The sequence below is a fragment of the Bos indicus genome, chromosome 6, assembly GCF_029378745.1.
Source record: "Bos indicus isolate NIAB-ARS_2022 breed Sahiwal x Tharparkar chromosome 6, NIAB-ARS_B.indTharparkar_mat_pri_1.0, whole genome shotgun sequence".
In the NCBI taxonomy this organism is placed as follows: domain Eukaryota; kingdom Metazoa; phylum Chordata; class Mammalia; order Artiodactyla; family Bovidae; genus Bos; species Bos indicus.
Window position 1 is genome coordinate 75,717,623 of NC_091765.1, and position 10,263 is coordinate 75,727,885.

The 10,263-nt window shown below is 42.2% G+C and overlaps 2 pseudogenes; both read left to right on the forward strand.

Annotated features, from left to right (window-relative positions):
* Positions 1–5,577: 5,577 nt before the first annotated feature.
* LOC139183489 (condensin-2 complex subunit D3-like) lies at positions 5,578–8,459 on the forward strand (annotated as a pseudogene).
* A 10-nt stretch (positions 8,460–8,469) lies between these two features.
* On the forward strand, positions 8,470–9,501 carry LOC139183490 (condensin-2 complex subunit D3 pseudogene; annotated as a pseudogene).
* Positions 9,502–10,263: the final 762 nt, after the last annotated feature.

Below are 10,263 nucleotides of genomic sequence, written 5' to 3' on the forward strand. Positions count from 1 at the left end.
GAGCAGCAGCTGTGCTTTGCTGGAGCAGACGTGAAGAGATACCCTATGTCTGAGGTAAGAGAAACCTAAGTAAGACGGTAGGTGTTGCGAGAGGGCATCAAGGGCAGACACACTGAAACCATAATCACAGAAAACTAGTCAATCTGATCACACAGACCACAGCCTTGTCTAACTCAATGAAACTAAGCCATGCTTTGTGGGGCCACTGGATGGGCAGGTCATGGTGGAGAGGTCTGACGGAGTGTGGTCCACTGGAGAAGGGAATAGTAAACCACTTCAGTATTCTTGCCTTGAGAACCCCATGAACAGTATGAAAAGGCAAAATGATAAGACACTGAAAGAGGAACTCCCAGGTTGGTAGGTGCCCAATATGCTACTGGAGATCAGTGGAGAAATAACTCCAGAAAGAGTGAAGGGGTGGAGCCACAGCAAAAACAATACCCAGTTGTGGATGCGAATGGTGATAGAAGCAAGATCCAATGAGGTAAAGAGCAATATTGCATAGAAACCTGGAATGTTAGGTCCATGAATCAAGGCAAATTGGAAGCGGTCAAACAGGAGATGGCAAGAGTGAATATCAACATTCTAGGAATCAGCGAACTAAAATGGAAAGGAATGGGTGAATTTAACTCAGATGACCATTATATCTACTTCTGTGGGCAGGATTCCCTTAGAAGCAATGTAGTGGCCATGATGGTCGACAAAAGAGTCCAAAATGCAGTACTTGGATGCAATCTCAAAAATGACGGAATGATCTCTGTTCATTTCCAAGGCAAACCATTTAATATATCGTAACCCAAGCCTGTGCCCCAACCAGTAATGCTGAAGAAGCTGAAGTTGAATGGTTCTATGAAAACTTACAAGACCTTTTAGAACTAACACCCCCAAAAGATATCCTTTTCATTATAGGGGACAGGAATGCAAAAGTAAGAAGTCAAGAAACACCTAGGGTAACACACAAATTTGGCCTTGGAATACGGAATGAAACAGGGCAAAGGCTAATAGAGTTTTGCCAAGAGAACACACTGCTCATAGCAAGCACCATCTTCCAACAACACAAGAGAAGACTCTACCCATGGACATCACCAGATGGTCAACACCAAAATCAGATTGATTATATTATTTGCAGCCAAAGATGGAGAAGCTCTATACACTCAGCAAAAACAACCAGGAGCTGACTGTGGCTCAGACCATGAACTCCTTATTGCCAAAACAGACTTAAATTGAAAAAAGTAGGGAAAACCACTAGACCATTCAGTTCAGTTCAGTTTAGTTCAGTTCAGTCGCTCAGTCGTGTCCAACTCTTTCGACCCCATGAATTCCAGCACGCCAGGTCTCCCTGTCCATCACCAACTCCCAGAGTTAAGCCAAACCAAAGTTCACTGAGTCAGTGATGCCATCTAGCCATCTCATCCTCTGTTGTCCCCTTCTCCTCCTGCCTCCAATCCCTCCCAGCATCAGAGTCTTTTCCAATGAGTCAACTCTTCACATGAGGTGGCCAAAGTACTGGACTTTCAGCTTTAGCATCATTCCTTCCAAAGAAATCCCAGGGCTGATCTCCTTCAGAATGGACTGGTTGGATCTCCTTGCAGTTCAAGGGACTCTCAAGGGTCTTCTCCAACACCACAGTTCAAAAGCATCAATTCTTCAGCACTCAGCTTTCTTCACAGTCCAACATTCACATCCATACATGACTACTGGTAAAACCATAGCCTTGACTAGATGGACCTTTGTTGGCAAAGTAATGTCTCTACTTTTGAACATGTTATTTAGGTTGGTCATAACTTTCCTTCCAGGGAGTAAGTGTCTTTTAATTTCATGGCTGAAATCACCATCTGCAGTGATTTTGGAACCCCCAAAAAGATAAAGTCTGACACTGTTTCCACTGTTTCCCCATCTATTTGCCATGAAGTGATGGGACCAGAAGCCATGATCTTAGTTTCCTGAATGTTGAGCTTTAAGCCAACTTTTTCACTCTCCTCGTTCACTTTCATCAAGAGGCTTTTTGGTTCCTCTTCACTTTCTTCCATAAGGGTGATGTCATCTGCATATCTGAGGTTATTGATATTTCTCCCAGCAATCTTGATTCCAGCTTGTCCTTCTTCCAGTCCTGTGTTTCTCATGATGTACTCTGCATATAAGTTAAGTAAGCAGGATGACAATATACAGTCATGATGTACTCCTTTTCCTATTCAGGTATGACCTAAATCAAATTCCTTATGATTATACAGTTGAAGTGAGAAATAGATTTAAGGGACTAGATCTGATAGATAGAGTGCCTGATGAACTATGGACAGAGGTTCATGACATTGTACAGGAGACAGGAATCAAGACCATTTCCAAGAAAAACAAATGCAAATAAGCAAAATGGCTGTCTGGGGAGGCCTTACAAATAGCTGTGAAAGAAGAAAATTGAAAAGCAAAGGAGAAATGGAAAGATATAAGCATCTGAATGCAGAGTTTCAAAGAATATCAAGGAGAGATAAGAAAGCCTTCATCAGTGATCAATGCAAAGAAATAGAGGAAAATAACAGAATGACTAGAGATCTCTTCAAGAAAATTAGAGATACCAAGGGAACATTTCATGCAAAGATGGGCTTGATAAAGGACAGAAATGGTATGGACCTAACACATGCAGAAGATATTAAGAGGTGGCAAGAATACACAGAACTGTACAAAAAAGATCTTCACAACTCAGATAATTAGGATGGTGTGATCACTCACCTAGAGACAGACATCTTGGAATGTGAAGTCAAGTGGGCCTTAGAAAGCATCAGTATGAACAAAGCTAGTGGAGGTGATGGAATTCCAGGTGAGCTATTTCAAATCCTGAAAGATGATTCTGTGAAAGTGCTGCACCCAATATGCCAGCAACTTGGAAAACTCAGCAGTGCCTACAGGACTGGAAAAGGTCAGTTTTCATTCCAATCCCAAAGAAAGACAATGCCAAGGAATGCTCAAACTACTGCACAGTTGCACTCATCTAAAACTGTGGTAAAGTATATGTTCAAAATTCTCCACCAGGGTTCAGCAATATGTGAACCATGAACTTCCAGATGTTCAAGCTAGTTTTAGAAAAGGCAGAGGAACCAGAGATCAAATTGTCAACATCCACTGGATCATCAAAAAAACAAGAGAGTTCCAGAAAAACCTCTATTTCTGCTTTATTGACTATGTCAAAGCCTTTGACTGTGTGGATCACAATAAACTGTGGAAAATTCTGAAAGAGATGGGAATACCAGACCACCTGATCTGCCTCTTGAGAAACCTATATGCAGGTCATGGACATGCATATAGGACATGGAACTGGACATGGAACAACAGACCAGTTCCAAATAGGAAAAGGAGTACGTCAAGGCTGTATATTGTCACCCTGCTTATTTAACTTATATGCAGAGTACATCATGAGAAACGCTGGACTGGAAGAAACAGAAGCTAGAATCAGATTGCCTGGAGAAATATCAATAACCTCAGATATGCAGATGATACCACCCTTATGGCAGAAAGTGAAGAGGAACTCAAAAGCCTCTTGATGGAAGTGAAAGAGTAGAGTGAAAAATTTGGCTTAAAGCTCAGCATTCAGAAAATGAAGATTATGGCATCTGGTCCCATCACTTCATGGGAAATAGATGGGGAAACAGTGGAAACAGTATCAGACTTTATTTCTTGGGGCTCCAAAATCACTGCAGATAGTGATTTAAGCCATGAAATTAAAAGACACTTACTCCTTGGAAGGAAATTTATGATCAACCTAGACAGCGTGTTCAAAAGCAGAGACATTATTTTGCCAACAAAGGTCCATCTTTTCAAGGCTATGGTTTTTCCAGGAGTCATGTATGGATGTGACAGTTGGACTGTGAAGAAGGCTGAACGCCAAAGAATTGATGCTTTTGAACTGTGGTGTTGGAGAAGACTCTTGAGAGTCCCTCGGACTGCAAGGAGATCCAACCAGTCCATTCTGAAGGAGATCAGCCCTGGGATTTCTTTGGAAGGAATGATGCTAAAGCTTAAACTTCAGTACTTTGGCCACCTCATGCAAAGAGTTGACTCATTGGAAAGGACTCTGATGCTGGGAGGGATTGGGGGCAGGAGGAGAAGGGGGTGACAGAGGATGAGATGGTTGTATGACATCACTGACTCGATGAACATGAATTTGAGTAAACTCCAGGAGTTGGTGATGGACAGGGAGGCCTGGCATGCTGCGATTCATGGCGTTGCCTAGAGTCAGACACCACTGAGTGACTGACCTGAATTGATATAACCTGTGATAACAGGAGGTGCTAGAAAAATCCCTGTTACTAAGTGATAGAGAACTTTCCTAAATTTCATTTTCAGGATTGCTAATTTTCAAATTCATATATTACAGAAGCTTGTGGAGAATAGTGGAAAACAGTCTGTAGAGACAGAAGAGGACTTTATTATCTGATATGGTTTAAAAGTTTAACATATAAGATGTATGATTTGGGCCAATGTTTTAAAATCTCTAGACATTTAAGTGGCTGAGTATACACATACTATTCATAGAACATTTACTCTGAGCCAGGCATTGTGGGTTGTATGCCTTCACATGATCCATAGGCATTTTATGTACCTTTTCTGAAATATATCTTATGACAATGTAATAAACTTGAGCAAAAACTAGCATTATCTTATAAATTGGGATTATTTTTGAGAAAGCATAGCAATTTTCTCCAAATAATATGCAAGTAGCAAAGCTAGGATATGAAAGTAATAGTTCCATCATCCATGAATTTATAACAACTATGTTTCATTATATTAATTTATCAAAAATGATATGTTTATACATATATATTTTCATTGATGTATAATTGCTTTACACTGTTGTATTTTTTGCTGTACAGCAAAGTGAATCAACTATACATATACATATATCCATTCTTTATTGGATTTCCTTCCCATTTTGGTCATTACAGAGCATAAAACTATGCCTGGATTATGCTCAATAAACTTTAACAATTACTGTGCAGTATTCCATAGTAATTGCTATTCCTAGTATTCCAATACTAACATATTCTATAGTAATATTATTACAGTATTCCAAAGATCAAATTTCAGCAACAGAGGTTCTCTAGAATTTAGTTAAAAACAACTTTTTTTTCTCAGTGTGTTTCCTACCAGCTATCTTCTAATGTAATCCTTTAATGACAGATTACAACCATAAGAATATTTAATATAATAGGTTCAGGAAAGTTATATTATCCTTTATACTAAGAATTATAATGTTAATTAAATAGAAGGAAGAACAAGGTCATGTTTCTGGTTATCTTGCAAGAAATAGATAAGCAAATGCAGGCTGCCTTGTGACCCTGTTACATAAAATAATAGAGTACTTTAGAAAAAACCAGTCCAGAAGAACTTCCAAGATAGCAGAGGAATAAGACAGGAAGAGCACATCCTTCCCCACAAATACATCTGAAATCCATCTGCATATGGAACAGATCTACAGAACACCTTTTGAACACAAGCAGAAGACCAAAAACTTCCAAAAAGGCAAGCCAGTCTCCTTAGAATAAGAGCATTTGGGCCTTCTTTGGGGAGAACAGAATTTCCCACAACATGCTGATGGCCATGTTTAATCACTTCATTCATAAGGTGGTTAAGAAAAATGACAGTGCTCAACAGCAGGAATTCATCCTTCACACTGCTGGGCTTTATCTTCTTGTTCTGGAAGTAGCAGACAGGGTAATTCAATCAAGTTTTCCACCCACTGCTGTTTGATAAATATGTTCAGATTCTAAAAAGAGTGGGCTCAAGAATCCAGCTTAGATGAGAAAAGAAAAAAGAGCAACCAAAAAACACTGAGGCCAATCCAAAGAAGAGAAGAGGGAAGCCCTGCAAGAAAGAGGTGATAAAGATGGATGAGGTTACTAAAGAAGAGGATGAAGAGACAAAGGAGATGAAGAGATTTTTTTCTTCTTCTGAAGACCATTGTCAAATTCTAAATGCCACCTCTTATGTTTGAAGAGCTTTCAAGACTTCTTCCCAAGTTCTCCCTAAAAGAGAAGCCAGAGTGTATACATAATTGTGTAGAAAGTCTTTGTTGCATTAGCTAATTTTGAACCAGTTGTTCATGAATTTCATGTTATACAAGCTGGAAATCTCCATGAAGCAAAATATATACCAGAACTGGCCTATCATGGGTTGTATTTGCTTTACTTCCCTATTCACAGAGAAGGAAACAAGATTCTCAGATGTGTTTTCCATCAAATGGTCTCCATAATATTAATGAGACAAGTGAGCAAAGACTGCCATCACAGCCCCCTTGCCATCATGTCTCCAGTTGTCAGCAGTAGAAACCTGGTCATCCAGCTTGTAAGTTCTGGGTGAACTAAAAGAAACTGTATACATCCAGTCCTACAACACATCTGTGGCAAGGTGTTCAATAAATCTGAATATCAAACCTATGACAATTGCACTCATCTTACACACTAGCAAAATAATGCTCAAAATTCTCCAAGCAAGTCTTCAAAACTGTGTGAGCTGAGAACTTCCAGATGTTCAAGCTGGATTTAGAAAAGGCAGAGAGACAAGAAATCAAATCACCAACATCCATTGGATCATCGAAAAAGCAAGAGAGTTCCAGAAAAATACCTACTTCTGCTTTACTAACTAGGCGAAGACCTTTGACTGTGTGGATCACAACAAACTGTGTAAAATTCTTCGAGAGATGGGGATACCAGACCACCTGACCTGCCTCTTGAGAAATCTGTATGCAGGTTAAGAAGAAACAGTTAGAACTGGACATGGAACAACAGACAGGTTTCAAATAGGAAAAGGAGTACACCAAGGCTGTATATTGTCACCCAGGTTACTTAACTTCTATGCAGAAAACCTCATGTGAAATGCCAGGCTGGATGAAGGACAAGTTGGAATCAAGACTGCAGGGAGAAATATCAATAATCTCAGATATGCACATGACACCACCCTTATGGCAGAAAGCAAAGAGGAACTAAAGAGCCTCTTGATGAAAGTGAAAGAGGAGAGTGAAAAAGCTGGTTTAAAACTCAACATTCAAAAAACTAAGATCACGGCATCCGGTCCCATCACTTCATGGCAAATAGATGGGGAAACAATAGAAACAGTGATAGACTTTATTTCCTTGGGCTCCAAAATCATAGCAGATGGTGACTGCAACTATGAATTAAAAGACATTTGATCCTTGGAAGAAAAGCTAGACCAATCCAGACAGCATATTAAAAAGCAGTGACACTACATTGCCAACAAAGGTCCATCTAGTCAAAGCTTTGGTTTTTTCAGTAATCATATATGGATGTAAGAGTTGGACCATAAAGAAAGCTCAGCACCAAAGAATTGACGCTTTTGAACTGTGGTGTTGGAAAAGACTCCTAAGAGTCCCTTGGACTGCAAGGAGATCCAACCAGTCCATCCTAAAGGAGATCAGTCCTGAATATTCATTGGAAGGACTAATCCTGAAGCTAAAACTCCAATACTTTGGCCACCTGATACGAAGAACTGACTCATTGGAAAAGACCCTGATGCTGGGAACAATTAAAGGCACGAGGAGAAGGGGAAAAAAGAGGATGAGATGGTTGGAATGCATCACCAACTTGATGGACGTGAATTTGAGCAAGCTCTGGGTCTTGGTGATGGACAGGGAAGCCTGGTGTGCTGTGATCCACGGGGTCACAAAGAGTCGGACATGAATGAGCAACTGAACTGAACTGAACTGAAACCCATATGGCTCATCCTCTGGGCCAGCTGCTCAACAAGCTTCCTTGTGAGGAATATGCTTCTTTCATGGCCTGAATTTATGAATTAGTACCAGATGCTAATGTCTTTTCCAGGTTTCACTCTAGATGTTGCCTTGGCTCTTCTGGAACTACCTGATAAGAGGTAGATGACCCACTTCCCCTTGAGCATGAGAAGTTCCTGAAGCATAAGTTCTTGGTTCAGGAAATCTTGTTTGTCCACTGTATAGACAAGGACCCAATGGTCCACAGCAAGGCTGTGTCCAATTTCACACACGGCCTAGAGTCCTTTGTCACGTCCCCATTGGACAGCATGCAGGCATTTCTGGATAACACTCCTTCAGTTTCAGGAGTAGAGAGCCACCAAAAGAGTGCTCAGAAAAATTCAACAGAAAAGGATTTCATGATGATGCTGAGGAACAGGGTTAGTGATGAGAAGACCAACGTCAGGAAATCTGCAGTCCAGGTCTTAGTGAACATCTTGGAACACTGTGCTATCTTGTGTATGAGAGAGAAGCTGCCTGTCCTGCATAATCAGTGTTTTGGTATCACCATGTCTGTCAACAAGCAGACTTTGCAATCTCTACCGAACTGCTGATGGTCCAATCCTGGTGTGTCCATCTACAAAAGGTCTGGCTGGAGGGGTTTATCCTGGCTGTGATGGACAATGAGAGCTCCTGTCTATGCCCACCTCCAGCTCTCACACCAAGATGGGGACACTATTCTTGACAAGGTCCTCATGCTGTAACCACAGCTTTCCCAAGGTGATGATGGCTTGTCCTCTGATCACAGAGGGCATGACTCGCATGAACCTGAAAGAGGGACTAGAAGGTGGGCATAGGCAGGAATGTTCTCAACAACATCATCTTATGTGACCTCTGTGCCCACTACACAGCCCCAAGAAACAAGTACATCCCCAACATCCGCACACATCTGAAGGACCTGAACACTTTCTTCCAGAAGCAGACACTACTTTTGTTCACCCGACCCCTGCAGGAGGACTTGGTGAAGTGAAAGTGTTGCCTGTTCCTCTGTTTCATTAGCACACTAGTAGACCTGAACCCAGAGGTCACCAGCACCAGGGCAGTCTGTCTGGCCCATTGCTCCTGAAGAGGAACCCAAACATATTTTTCCAGCACCTCATTGAGTGCATTTTCCTCTTCAATAACTTTGAGAAACACAAAACTTTCACTAGGCTCCCCCAGGTGGAGAGAGAGAAGTGGCTATTCTCCCTGAAGGGGAATATGGACAAGGAAAAGTAGATGAAAATCTACAAGTTTCTCCCGGAACACTACTTCACGGATGAGCAGGGGTCCAACATCACTTCCAGAATCTTCAGCTACATCCTGGTATACTTCACTGACAGTGACCTCCTGTGGACACAGAAGACAGCAAACTCCTCTCAGACACATTTGAGGTGCTCAGTTTGAAGGAGATCAGGTTGCAGACATTGAGGGCTAAACCAGACAAGGACCAGCTTGTGGAGGAGGAGGACCTGGCCCAAGCCAAAGTGTTCATGTAGGAGGTGCAGAAGGAGCTTGTCTTAAGTTCAAAGGAGGAATTTCCTAGAAAGTATTATTCCAATTATCATCTCCCTGAAGTCTGCCCTAGAGAAAAACAAGATCCCAGTGCTTTGAGAACTCATGCACTACCTCAGGGAGGCAATGTGGGATTACTGAGATGAAATCAAGGGCTTTTTTTTACAGTTGACAAGCAGCTGGTCATAAAACTTGAGTAGGACACCAGGCGCTACTAAGAGCAGCTGACTTAGGAGTAGGAGCTGGGGAGGTAGGCAGCCGCAGACAGGGTGGCCTCAGGTTCCAAGGAGGCACAGGTCAGGTAGGTTGTTCCAAGTTTGGAAACAATGTCAACTCCTGCTGGCCAAGAAAGACTCCATGGTCACTGCTGCGGATCATCCGTCCACATCCAGGGCCCATGCTACCCACGTGACTGCATTTCTGTTCCTGGTGCCCAAAGACAGGCTCATGTCAGTGAGCACCAACATCATCCTGAATTCCTTCAAGAAATTTGGGGAGTTATGCAGCTGGTCTTGTGGCTAGGGAGTAGAGCTATAAACCTTCGACATGTGTCCTGAGAGCCTGGGTAAGCTGGGCAATGTGACTCCTTAAAGGGCTTAGAGATGGAGTCCAGAGGAGCTATTGACCTCGAAAGGAAGCGAGGGATCAGGACCCCTGAGTAGACCATCCAGAATGTCATGTTCTGAGAGGAAATCAGCTATGTCTCTCACTGGGGTCCATCTTTTTCCCCCAGAGGCCAGACCCTCCCAACCTGGTCCAGTAGGCTCACCCTGGGAAGTCAGAGGCAGACAAAACCTGGGGACAACATTCTGTGTCTGTCACTGCCTGACTTGCAGACCACACAGCCATCCCAGACTTCCCAGTGGAATGTGACAGTCCCCAGGAAGTTGGACTGTGAGGCCTACAAGAAAAAGGCAAGTGACCACCTCTCCCTGGAAGCTTCCATCAGGAGAACCAGGGCCACCTATCTGTTTACCTGTGTGGCTGGTCAATAC